Source organism: Callorhinus ursinus, unplaced genomic scaffold, assembly GCF_003265705.2.
Source record: "Callorhinus ursinus isolate GAN/ISIS: 27379988/994484 unplaced genomic scaffold, GSC_fseal_2.0 scaffold4, whole genome shotgun sequence".
NCBI lineage: Eukaryota > Metazoa > Chordata > Mammalia > Carnivora > Otariidae > Callorhinus > Callorhinus ursinus.
Genome location: NW_027397066.1, coordinates 36,193,164 through 36,203,672, shown reverse-complemented (window position 1 = coordinate 36,203,672; position 10,509 = coordinate 36,193,164). Strand labels below are relative to the sequence as shown.

At 35.2% G+C, this 10,509-nt stretch overlaps 1 long non-coding RNA gene across 1 annotated transcript; it reads left to right on the top strand.

Moving 5' to 3' along the window:
- Positions 1–1,156: 1,156 nt before the first annotated feature.
- On the top strand, positions 1,157–9,573 carry LOC141372451 (uncharacterized). Its single transcript, XR_012377706.1, has 2 exons — positions 1,157–1,227; positions 9,424–9,573. It is a non-coding gene; the product is annotated as an uncharacterized lncRNA (long non-coding RNA).
- The last annotated feature ends 936 nt before the right edge of the window (positions 9,574–10,509 follow it).

Here is a 10,509-nt window from a genome sequence, read left to right as displayed (position 1 = left end):
CCGATTTCCCCCCCTTCATTCTTCCCCTCCTGCTATCTTCTTCTTCTTCTTTTTTTCTTTTTTAACATATAATGTATTATTTGCTTCAGAGATACAGATCTAAGATTCAACAGTCTTGAATCTTTATTGCTGTATTTCTCTTGGTGTTGCACTGCAATGCATTATTGCATGATTTTGTTCTTTCTTCCTGGTCTTCTTTACTCCTATTTTCTCTATCCCACTTTAGTATATAACAAATTTGCCTTAATATGTATGCAACTTTATGAAATACATGTTTTTTTCTTGTTCTTTTGCTTTTCTAGTATTTGAATTTATCTAAGAACATTGGTCTGTTCAAGATTCCCATTTTTTTTTAATTTGGCATTTTATACTGGTTTCAGCAGTTCATTCCTCTGATCAATGTTTTAAAATTCATTGACATGTAGTATTGATATGTTGTTTCTTAAGTCTTCTAATATTATCTGTCTTATTTCCTTATTTTCATTTTGCTTTATTATTATCTCCCCTCTTATTTTTTATTCCACCCTAGGAGATTTTCTGTTATTGATTTTTCCAAAGATTTGCCTTTTCATCCTCATGTAAAAATACATACCATTAATTTCTATTCGCATTTATTATTTCCTTCCTTTTTTAATCTTCTGGCTTTCTCTGTTGCTCTATAACTGTCTTCTTGAATTGAATATTCATTTGTTTTCAGTTATTTCATTTTTTTCTGATAAATATGTTCAAAGCTACAAATATACCTTTAAGGATTACTTTAGCTATATTCTATACAGTTAATTTGAGTATTTTTATTTTAATACATTCCTGAGTGTTATAATTTTCCTTTTGATTTCTTATTCAGTATAAAGTTTACTTATTGATTAGCTTTCAAAGTATGCAGTTACTTTTTTTTATTTCAAGTTTAATTATAGAGGGTTAGAATGCAAAGTCTGTGTTCTGCTAAAACTTTAGAATTCATGAAGTTTCCTTTTTGGACTAGATTATCACTGATTTCTTCTTACGTTATACCTGTACTTGGAGTTCTCTGTTAATCAACTATAAAGTTTATATGTGTACCTTCAGACAGATAAAAGATATTATGTATGTGAGTTTATTAATTGTGATTTAAAAGTCTGGTATAATTTTGTTTAGTATTTTTTTCTATGTATCTTTCAGCTTCTGAGAGGAATACACTTGAAAAATCTAAGTACCAGTGTTGATTTATCCATTTCTCCCTATGGTTCTGTAAGTTGTTGCTCTATTTATTTTCGAAGCTCTATTATTATGTGCATATAGTTATAATCATCACACTCTATTAAGCTTGATAATCTTTTACAAGTATATAATATTTTTATATTTTATGGTACTTTTGCCTTAAATTTTATTTGATGTTATGTGAAAGTCTTACTTGCTCTTTCTTATGCTTCAAAATGGCCTGGTATATCTTTTTTCTGCTCCTTTATTTTCATCCTTTCTTCACCATTTTATATATCTTTTATAACACACATTGTTGTATATGGTTTTAAAAGTTTTCTTCTAATCTGAGACTCCATGTTTTGATTAAGTGAATTTAATCCACTTACATATATTGCAAATACATTATATTGGGATAGTTCTTCTGTCTTATTTCATTTCTTCTTAGTATATTATTAAAAATCTATTTTAGTTTTATCTTTCCTTCCACTGGTTAGATTAAAATTTCCTCTTCTGTCTTAAAAATAATACTGTCAAATTAAATTTTTGGTGTGATTACCTTACTTATAAGACACACAGTCATATTCACATTTTCTTACATATTGTTTACAATTATTGACATCTTGTCCTTTAGATGAAAGAAGTCCATGTTTTAAAATGCTACTGTCTTTTGGTTGTGTACCCTTCATGGTGTTTTCTTCTGTAGTATCCTCAGGGTCAGACTGAATAATGCAGCTAGCATCCGGGGTCATTTTCCTGCCAACCCCTCCCCATCACTGGAAGTCTGTGAGGTCTCTCTCAAAAAATTTATCTTTGAGGTATTAAAAGTTTTAACCAAACAAATGAACAATCAAACAAATAAACAAAATAATGTCTCTTTCATTAAAATTCTTTATTAGAAGTAGACTTTGAACTTGAATAACAGATACATAGGGACATATTTTCCGGTAAGAGATCACATGGGCTATTAATGGAAGGAGCCTAGATGTTTAGAACTTCATTTACAAATTTATTTTAATTATAATTTTGTTTTGGCATCTTATGTTATCCTTAACCAATTAAATGGAAGAAAAATGAAAACTTGGGCATAAACATGACAGGGCCATAACTAGGAAATCCCTAACTTACTGGACATATATATGCCATACATACGTTCGTATGTGTGAGTAGAAGAGGGTGCCGAGGAAGGCAAACTTCACCTACTGTTCACCCGAGGGGCAGATTTCTGTGGGAATAAAGTGAAATGGTGATCCTATCACTACTGGACCCACTGTTGATTTATTTTATGCAACATGTATCTTCATAAGTATTAGAACTACTTGTACAATGCCAGCATATAATATAATGCAGAATAACATTATTAACAATTAGACCATCCAGACAATCTGTCGACTAGAATTAACAAAAGGTATGTCTAAATTGTTGTTAATGGTCCATAATAGTAGTGATTTATCATCTTGATTAACATAAAAATCCATTCCTGTTCTTTTTAAACAAACAAGCAAAAAAAAAAATAAGGTTCACCTAGCTTCCTTCCATCTATTATTTTGTAGTGTGTGGATTATTTTTATTGTATTTATTTAGTTTCTGTCTGACCAGCATTACCTCCCTTTTCTTGTCCTCACACCTCCCTCTTAATTTGGGGGCTGCTCCTTTTTCTTTTCTAGCCACTCAAGGAGGAACTGTTAACTACTCACATGATCTCCTCTTTGGCCACCATTGACTGGGGTTGAGGTGTATAGTTATCAGAAAGCAATCATTGGTCTTCTCTCGGGTTATAAAACTGGGAACTAAGAAAAGAAGCCAGTCTACTCGTGGAAGAAACCATGAAGTTGTCAAACTATCTGTGCCCATGTTTCCCAGTGTGTAGAGAAACTCTGTGGAGAAACAAAACTAATGTACTTTAAAGAGAGAGAAAGGGTGGGGTCTGTGAGTAAGGGAGAGAGATAGAGTTACAAAGTCATAAAATAAATTCACAGGAATATAAATAAGCTGTGTGTGTGTGTGTGTGTGGCGTGTGTGTGTGTGTGTGTGTGTGTGTGTGAGGTTTAACAGTCCTCTAAGCTGTAATGTTAACAATCTATGTTCTGACTTAGAATCATGAATCAAATTCCATTTATCAGGAGGGACACAAACAAGTTACTTACCTTTTGTGTGCTTCCCTATCCTCAACTATTAAATGGCAACAATTGGAACACTTTTCTAGAATAGCCCCGAGGTTTCAATGACTGGATAGAAAGATATGGACATGGATATAGATATAAATACATATCATTTAGAACAATGCTTCGAAAGAGAAAGTGCTGAACATCTTTTATTATTTTCAATAACTGCTAAATGCTAGCTTTTGTATTTTCCTCCTATGACAGGAGCTATATGAGTATCAAACAATTCCCATTCTCCTCTCCTGAAACACACTTAAAATTCCCATCAGTAATTCTTTTCTCAGCCACACCATATCACCACTACCTGAGGTAAACCTATTTCACAAAACAACAAAACAAAATTGGCAATAATCACCAAAATTGCTTTTGTGTGAAGGTTACTACAGGGTATTAAGTTTATTTTTAACTTGGGTTTTTGTCATGACAAATTCTTGTATCTGCACTGCAGTGACTTGTGTGATTTATCCCTCTAAGATGGATTAATAATGAAAGATATATATGTGTGTGTGTATATATATATATATAATTTGTAAAATTACAGAAGACAGAATTCACGTGTTTAGCTTTCAGTGTATGATGTGCAGTGCAAACAGAATTGATGGATATTTAATAGGTTGTACTTAACAATGAAAACGGGCTAGGGCTAATGATTACATTTCTTAAAACAAACTGAGAGTAGGATTCACTTCATATATGTTATTTAAGGTATACAGTACATTTTAAATGCTCTAAACTTAGGTAACTTTATAACACAATTTTAGAAGGTCATCTTAGTCTCAGGACATTAATTTTATATTAATATAAATCATTACATATTGCCTTCTATCTAATTCAAATGTAGAAAAAGATTTAAGCTCTATCACCATACAGAATTTCATTAGTTTCACAAGAGTTGAAGTAGGAGTATTTGTGTTTGTGTGCATATGTGTGTGCATATGTGAATACATACATCCAAAATATGATTTTATGTTATTTCATATGCACATTATATATTGTAGACATTATATGAAGACACAGGACATTTCTGTGACTTCATTTGAAGAAGTTTAACATAAATATGGTTAAATTTTAAAAAGAGCATTAAGTGACTTTCTTTAATAGGAGAAAATAAAAACTAGAGAAAAAGAAACTAAGTAGGGAAAAAAACCTTAAGAATCTTTGAAGGAAGAAAAGAGGGAAGTAGAATCAAGGGACATTCAACAAATCTCTGACAAAATGTGTCATGATTCATGTTACAATGTTTGAAGAAGGGGTTTACAGAGTCAAAAAATGATCAGAATATTGAGTGATATGATTTATTTCGTTCTCAATGTAAGATTTTCAGTGAGTTTTGAATATAGAAATACGTGACAAATGAAACATTCATAAATGGACTTAGCATATCAGAACAGCACCTTTGGAGCGCCTGGGTGGCTCAGTTGTTAAGTGTCTGCCTTGGCTCAGGTCATGATTCCAGGGTCCTGGGACTGAGTCCTGGGGCTCAGGCTCCCTGCTCAGTGGGAGCCTGCTTCTCCTTCTACCCACAGCCCCCCCCCCCCCCAGCTTGTGTTCCCTCTCTTGCTCTCTCTCTGTCAAAAAGTAAATAAAATCTTTAAAAAAGTTTTTTTTTATTAAAAAAAAGAATAGCGCCTCATAGAATTAACACAGAGCCCCATTTGCAAGATGGGGTCTATTTTTAGCCTGGTGAACCATGCATGTCTTCTCACTTCATATTTTTGGAGTAAAAGCCTTAAAGACCCTTAGAGTCTCCCCTTGTAAGTAAGTTTCAAGTTTCCTCCTTTCAACCACATATTCAGCATTAGTTTCTGTTAAAATTTCAATTTTTTTGCTATATATAATCCGATTATTTTAGTTTGAAGTGATTGCAGTACATGAGAGAGCTGCAAAAATTCCCTTTTCCTCTTAAAAATCATATAATCTTCTGTAACTTTAAAAAACATTTAAGTTAGAATATTCTTACCCAGTCAGATGTGTTGCTAATTTTCCCAATATAGTCCACACACCTGTAGCCCTTTGTGTGATAAGAAAGTGGAAAAGTATCTACAGACCTGCATTTAAATACCTGCTGTCAATGTCCACAATAGCCAAACTGTGGAAAGAGCCAAGATGTCCATCGACAGATGAACGGATAAAGAAGATGTGGTATATATACACAATGGAATATTATGCAGCCATCAAAAGGAATGAGAGCTTGCCATTTGCAACCATGTGGATGGAACTGGAGGGTGTTATGCTGAGTGAAATAAGTCAATCAGAGAAAGACATGTATCATATGACCTCACTGATATGAGGAATTCTTAATCCCAGGAAACAGATTGGGGGTGGGATGGGAAGGGATGGGGTGGTATTGGATAGATAGATATCTATTGGATAGATATTGGGGAGGGTATGTGCGATGGTGAGCGCTGTGAATTGTGTAAGACTGATGAATCACAGACTTGTACCTCTGAAACATATAATGCAATATATGTTAAGAAAAAAAAAGAAGATAGCAGGAGGGGAAGAATGAAGGGGGGGAAATCGGAGGGGGAGACGAACCATGAGAGACGATGGACTCTGAAAAACAAACTGAGGGTTCTGGAGGTGGGGTGGGGGGATGGGTTAGCCTGGTGATGGGTATTAAAGAGGGAATGTTCTGCGTAGAGCACTGGGTGTTATGCACAATGAATCATGGAACACTACATCAAAAACTAATGATGGAATGTATGTGGTTAACATAACAATAAAAAAATTTAAAGAAAAATTAAAAAAAAAATACCTGCTGTCAACCTAATAGACAGGCTGGGAGTGAGGATAATTGATGTGTGTAGGGCAATAAGAATCAGCCCAAATACTAAATTATGTATTTGTTGCCGCTATGCCATAAAGTCCAACATATCTGGTATGCTTATAAATTTTAAATTCTACTTGCAGGGAAGATGTACTTCTAATAGCTCTGGCTTCATGGTAAAATTAGTCCTTAGAAACATGATTCCAATATGTACTTACTTTTGACAGTACATAGGAAGATAATCTTTCTGTATCCTGGGCTAAATATTTCTTCAGGATTAAGTGTTGAAAGTACTATATTTCTTGGTAACAAGGAGGGATAGAAAACTGCAACAATTCTGGAATATTTTCATATCATGTTTACTTCCCTTTTCATCATTAAATTAGAAATCGACATGGGCATTAGTTCATTTAAATTTTAACTGGTGGAAAAAATATTTAACTGGAGAATTTACAGAGATGGTAAAGAGATGTATATAGGGACAAATGGCTGAAGGGAAAGAGAGAAAGCATGGTACATGGCTTCATGGTATCTTAGATCTAGCTCTCCCTCTAGCCTGTGAATTTCTAAGTAGAAATGTGGGCAGAAGAGAGCTAGAGGGTGAATAAAGTACTATTTAATTTGTATATCCCTAACAGCCACTACTGAAATCTTCTCAAAACACATTATGGTCAGTCTGCTACCAGCATGCCAACAGGCTGGATTATCAAAGTTCATTTTGGTATGTTTGGGTGTTTTAAAACACATAACACATTTTCTTATGAGACTATAATAATGACATTATAATGTTAAAAATAATGATTTTCTAAACTGGGCAACATTATCTTATTTAATCTCCTTTATAGTTTAATGACGGGACTAAAGAGTACTATAGAACCTGGTTAAAATTTATGAAATTAATTCTACAGAAAAGGTTTTCAAGTGCCAACCTGATCTTTGAGAAACACATCTTCCCCTCTGACTTGGCAGTGAAACAACTAGAATCGGTAGTTCCAGTGAACAATCTACAGATTTGTACGATCTATAGATCTGTATGTTTAAGGTGATTTACAACCAGAAGGAACCATGAATGAATCAGCTCAAAGGCAACTCATTATGTTTCCTCCTGCTACTGTTTCCTATCAAGAGAATGGCTTTTTCAGTTGGCACTACTGTGTAACAGAAAACATAACCCACAGTTTACAGAGGAAGAAACAAACTTAGAGTGATTAAGTGATTTGCCAAGGATCATACAGCTAGTAAAGTGGTAGATCTGGGATCAGGGCCAGCTACATAATTTGAGGGCCCAGCAGAAAATGAAAATTCAAGGTCCCTTGTTCAAAAATCAGGAAAAAAGATTTTTCCTTTCCTTGACAGTCTGTCTCTTCAGCTGTCATGGTGTGTTTTATTTTGTGTGTTGTTTTTTTTTTAATTTTCCATTTGATGTAATGCTCCCTCCAGCATGGGGATATTGACGGGATGAAGATAGCAGACTTGTACGATGTCCTGCCTACTCTATATGTGCGGGACTGGCGCCAAGATATGCTCCTCACCTCCCCCTCATGGGTGAAGGATGGCAGCAGTTGCTAGATGGGGGCAAGTGACAAAGAACCCACCCAGGAGAGGCGAGGAGGGATGGTGGGGCTGGGAGGCAGGACATGTGTGAGCCAAGACTGCAAGCCCCCAATGCATACGTGATCCCTTGTTCCATCAGACTTCACTTACAAACATAAATTCAGAGAGAATATCGAGAATTTCATTATTACTTCTGCAGAGCATTAACCCCCAGGTTTGAGGCCTCCTTCTGAGCATGGATCCCTGTTTGAAGGTCACATGCTCTTGAAACTGATCCTATGCAGGACACTAAACCAGGTCATTTTACTTCAGAATTTTGTATTTTCCTCCATACTAACTAACCATTCTAGGTTGAAGTTTATTTATAAAGTGGCCTTCTTAAAGTGTAGCATTTCCATGGAGTGGGCCTGAGATCTGAGGTCTTAAAGAACCCTGGACAAATGGTTCATAGACTTTGGCTTTTGAATTATTCCAAAGGTGCAGTCTTCATACCAAAGTGCATGCATTTTACATTCTTTCCAATAGTAGCCGTTGACCCCTCTTTGTAGAACAGCCCCTGTACTCTTGAGATCATAAAACTCCCCAGGTACAAAATATATTTTCCACTGGGGATTTCTTGACAATTAGTTATTGAGAGTGTCAGAAGTAGAAGTTGGCTTTCAGTTTCATGTATCTTGCTTTTTTTCCTATACCATGCAGCCCATGCCTCATCTGGATTTGGCATTTATTGGCTGGTTTATTGAAATATACTAGATCCATCAGGTACCCAGCCCACGTTGTAGCTTTTAGTTATATTTGTGTATGCAGTGGGACTTAAGTGCACATTGGAAGGAATATGAAATAGAAATGCTATTCATATCAATCTTAACAAATGAAGCAATTAACGTACCTTCTCAAGAGGACATGGATAAAATTTATATTGTTTGTTTTATCAGTTAAGATTCAAATTCTGACAGAAAGGATTTAAGATAATTGTGCTTGGTTCCATTAATGGAAACAGGTATTTATATTTTTTCCTAGAAAAATTTTTGTCTTTTGAAATACCAAGTATCTAAATATACTGTCAATTTGCTTACCAATCATTTCTCAGCTACATAAGCAGTTAGTGCTCATCTTTGTTTTTATCTTAAGGGTGACAGGCATTTTAATGGTCCTGGCTTGATCTAGAATGATGAGTTATAGCTTTTTTCCTTTCTCTCAAAAGCACTCTAAATCTTTGTAAGTAAAGGAAGATAGTTAAGATTGACTGTGTTTTCTCAATTTGCTGAGATAGAATTTTCTAAATATTTTATGTGCTCAGGTACATGTGAAAAGTGGTAGAATTTCAATATTTATTTTAGAATGACTTGAGTCAGCTCCATTTATGATTGATTCTAATTATTTCTATTTAATAAAGGTAATATGAAGGTGGTGCTGCTTTTTCATCCTCCCATCTTTTTCCCCCTAATTGCCCAATTGATCTATCTTAGCTGTGTAAGAAAGAAGTCTCCACTTTGAGAGTTTCCTCTGGATTATCTTCGCAGATGCACCAAAAACAATTAGGGGGTGGAAATGAAGTGTACACGATTCTCACTTTTTCAGATTTATTCAATCAGTATATTCAGGAGTAAAGAACCAGGAATTTGAATAAATAATTAATTTCCTTAATGATTGCTATGTAGTCTGTCTAAGTCTGGCATGCCTCTTCAATCAAACTCCTGGAATCTTTCTTCTATTCTTTCCAAGATCCTCACATGATTACTTTATTATGTTTTTCAGGTGTCAAATCAAATGTTCCTTCTAAAGAAGAATTTTCACTGAACAATCAGCTAAATGGGGGCCTTCATTCTATATCCTATCCCCAAAGTCTGTAACTTTGTTAACTTTGTTTTTCTGTATTAATTTGAAATTGTTTAATTTACTTGTTAATGTAATGTTTTGTGTTTTTTTAAAGATTTACTTATTTTAGGGAGAGAGAGTGTGGGGGGAGGGGCAGAGGGAGACAAAGAGAGAATTTTTTTTAAATTTTATTTTATTATGTTGTGTTAATCACCATACATTACATCGTTAGTTTTTGATGATGTAGTGTTCCATGATTCATTGTTTGTGTGTAACACCCAGTGATCCATTCAATACGTGCCCTCTTTAATACCCATCACCAGGCTAGCCCATCCCCCAGCCCCCTTCTAGAACCCTCAGTTTGTTTCTCAAAGTCCGTAGTCTGTCATGGTTCGTCTCCCTCTCCGATTTCCACCCCCTTCATTTTTTCCTTCCTACTATCTTCTCTCTCTCTCTCTCCTTTTTTTTAACATATAATGTATTATTTGTTTCAGAGGTACACGTCTGTGATTCATCAGTCTTACACAATTCACAGCGCTCACCATAGCACATACCCTCCCCAATGTCTATCCCCGAGCCACCCCATCCCTCCCACCCCCCACCACTCCAGCAATCCTCAGTTTGTCTCCTGAGATTAAGAATTCCTCATATCAGTGAGATCACATGATACATGTCTTTCTCTGATTGACATATTTCGCTTAGCATAATACCCTCTAGTTCCATCCATGTCGTTACAAATGGCAAGATTTCATTTTTCTTGATGGCTGAATAATATTCCATTGTATATATATACCACATCTTCTTTATTCATTCATCTGTTGATGGACATCTTGGCTCTTTCCACAGTTTGACTATTGTCGACAAAGCGAAAATCTTAAGCAGATTCTGTGCTGAGCATGGGGCTGGAGGTGGGGCTCGATCCTATGACCCTAAGATCATGACCTGAGTTGAAACTGAGTCTGAGGCTTAACCGGGCCACCCAAGGACCCCATTATTTGTTAATGTAATGTAACTTGAAATGGAACA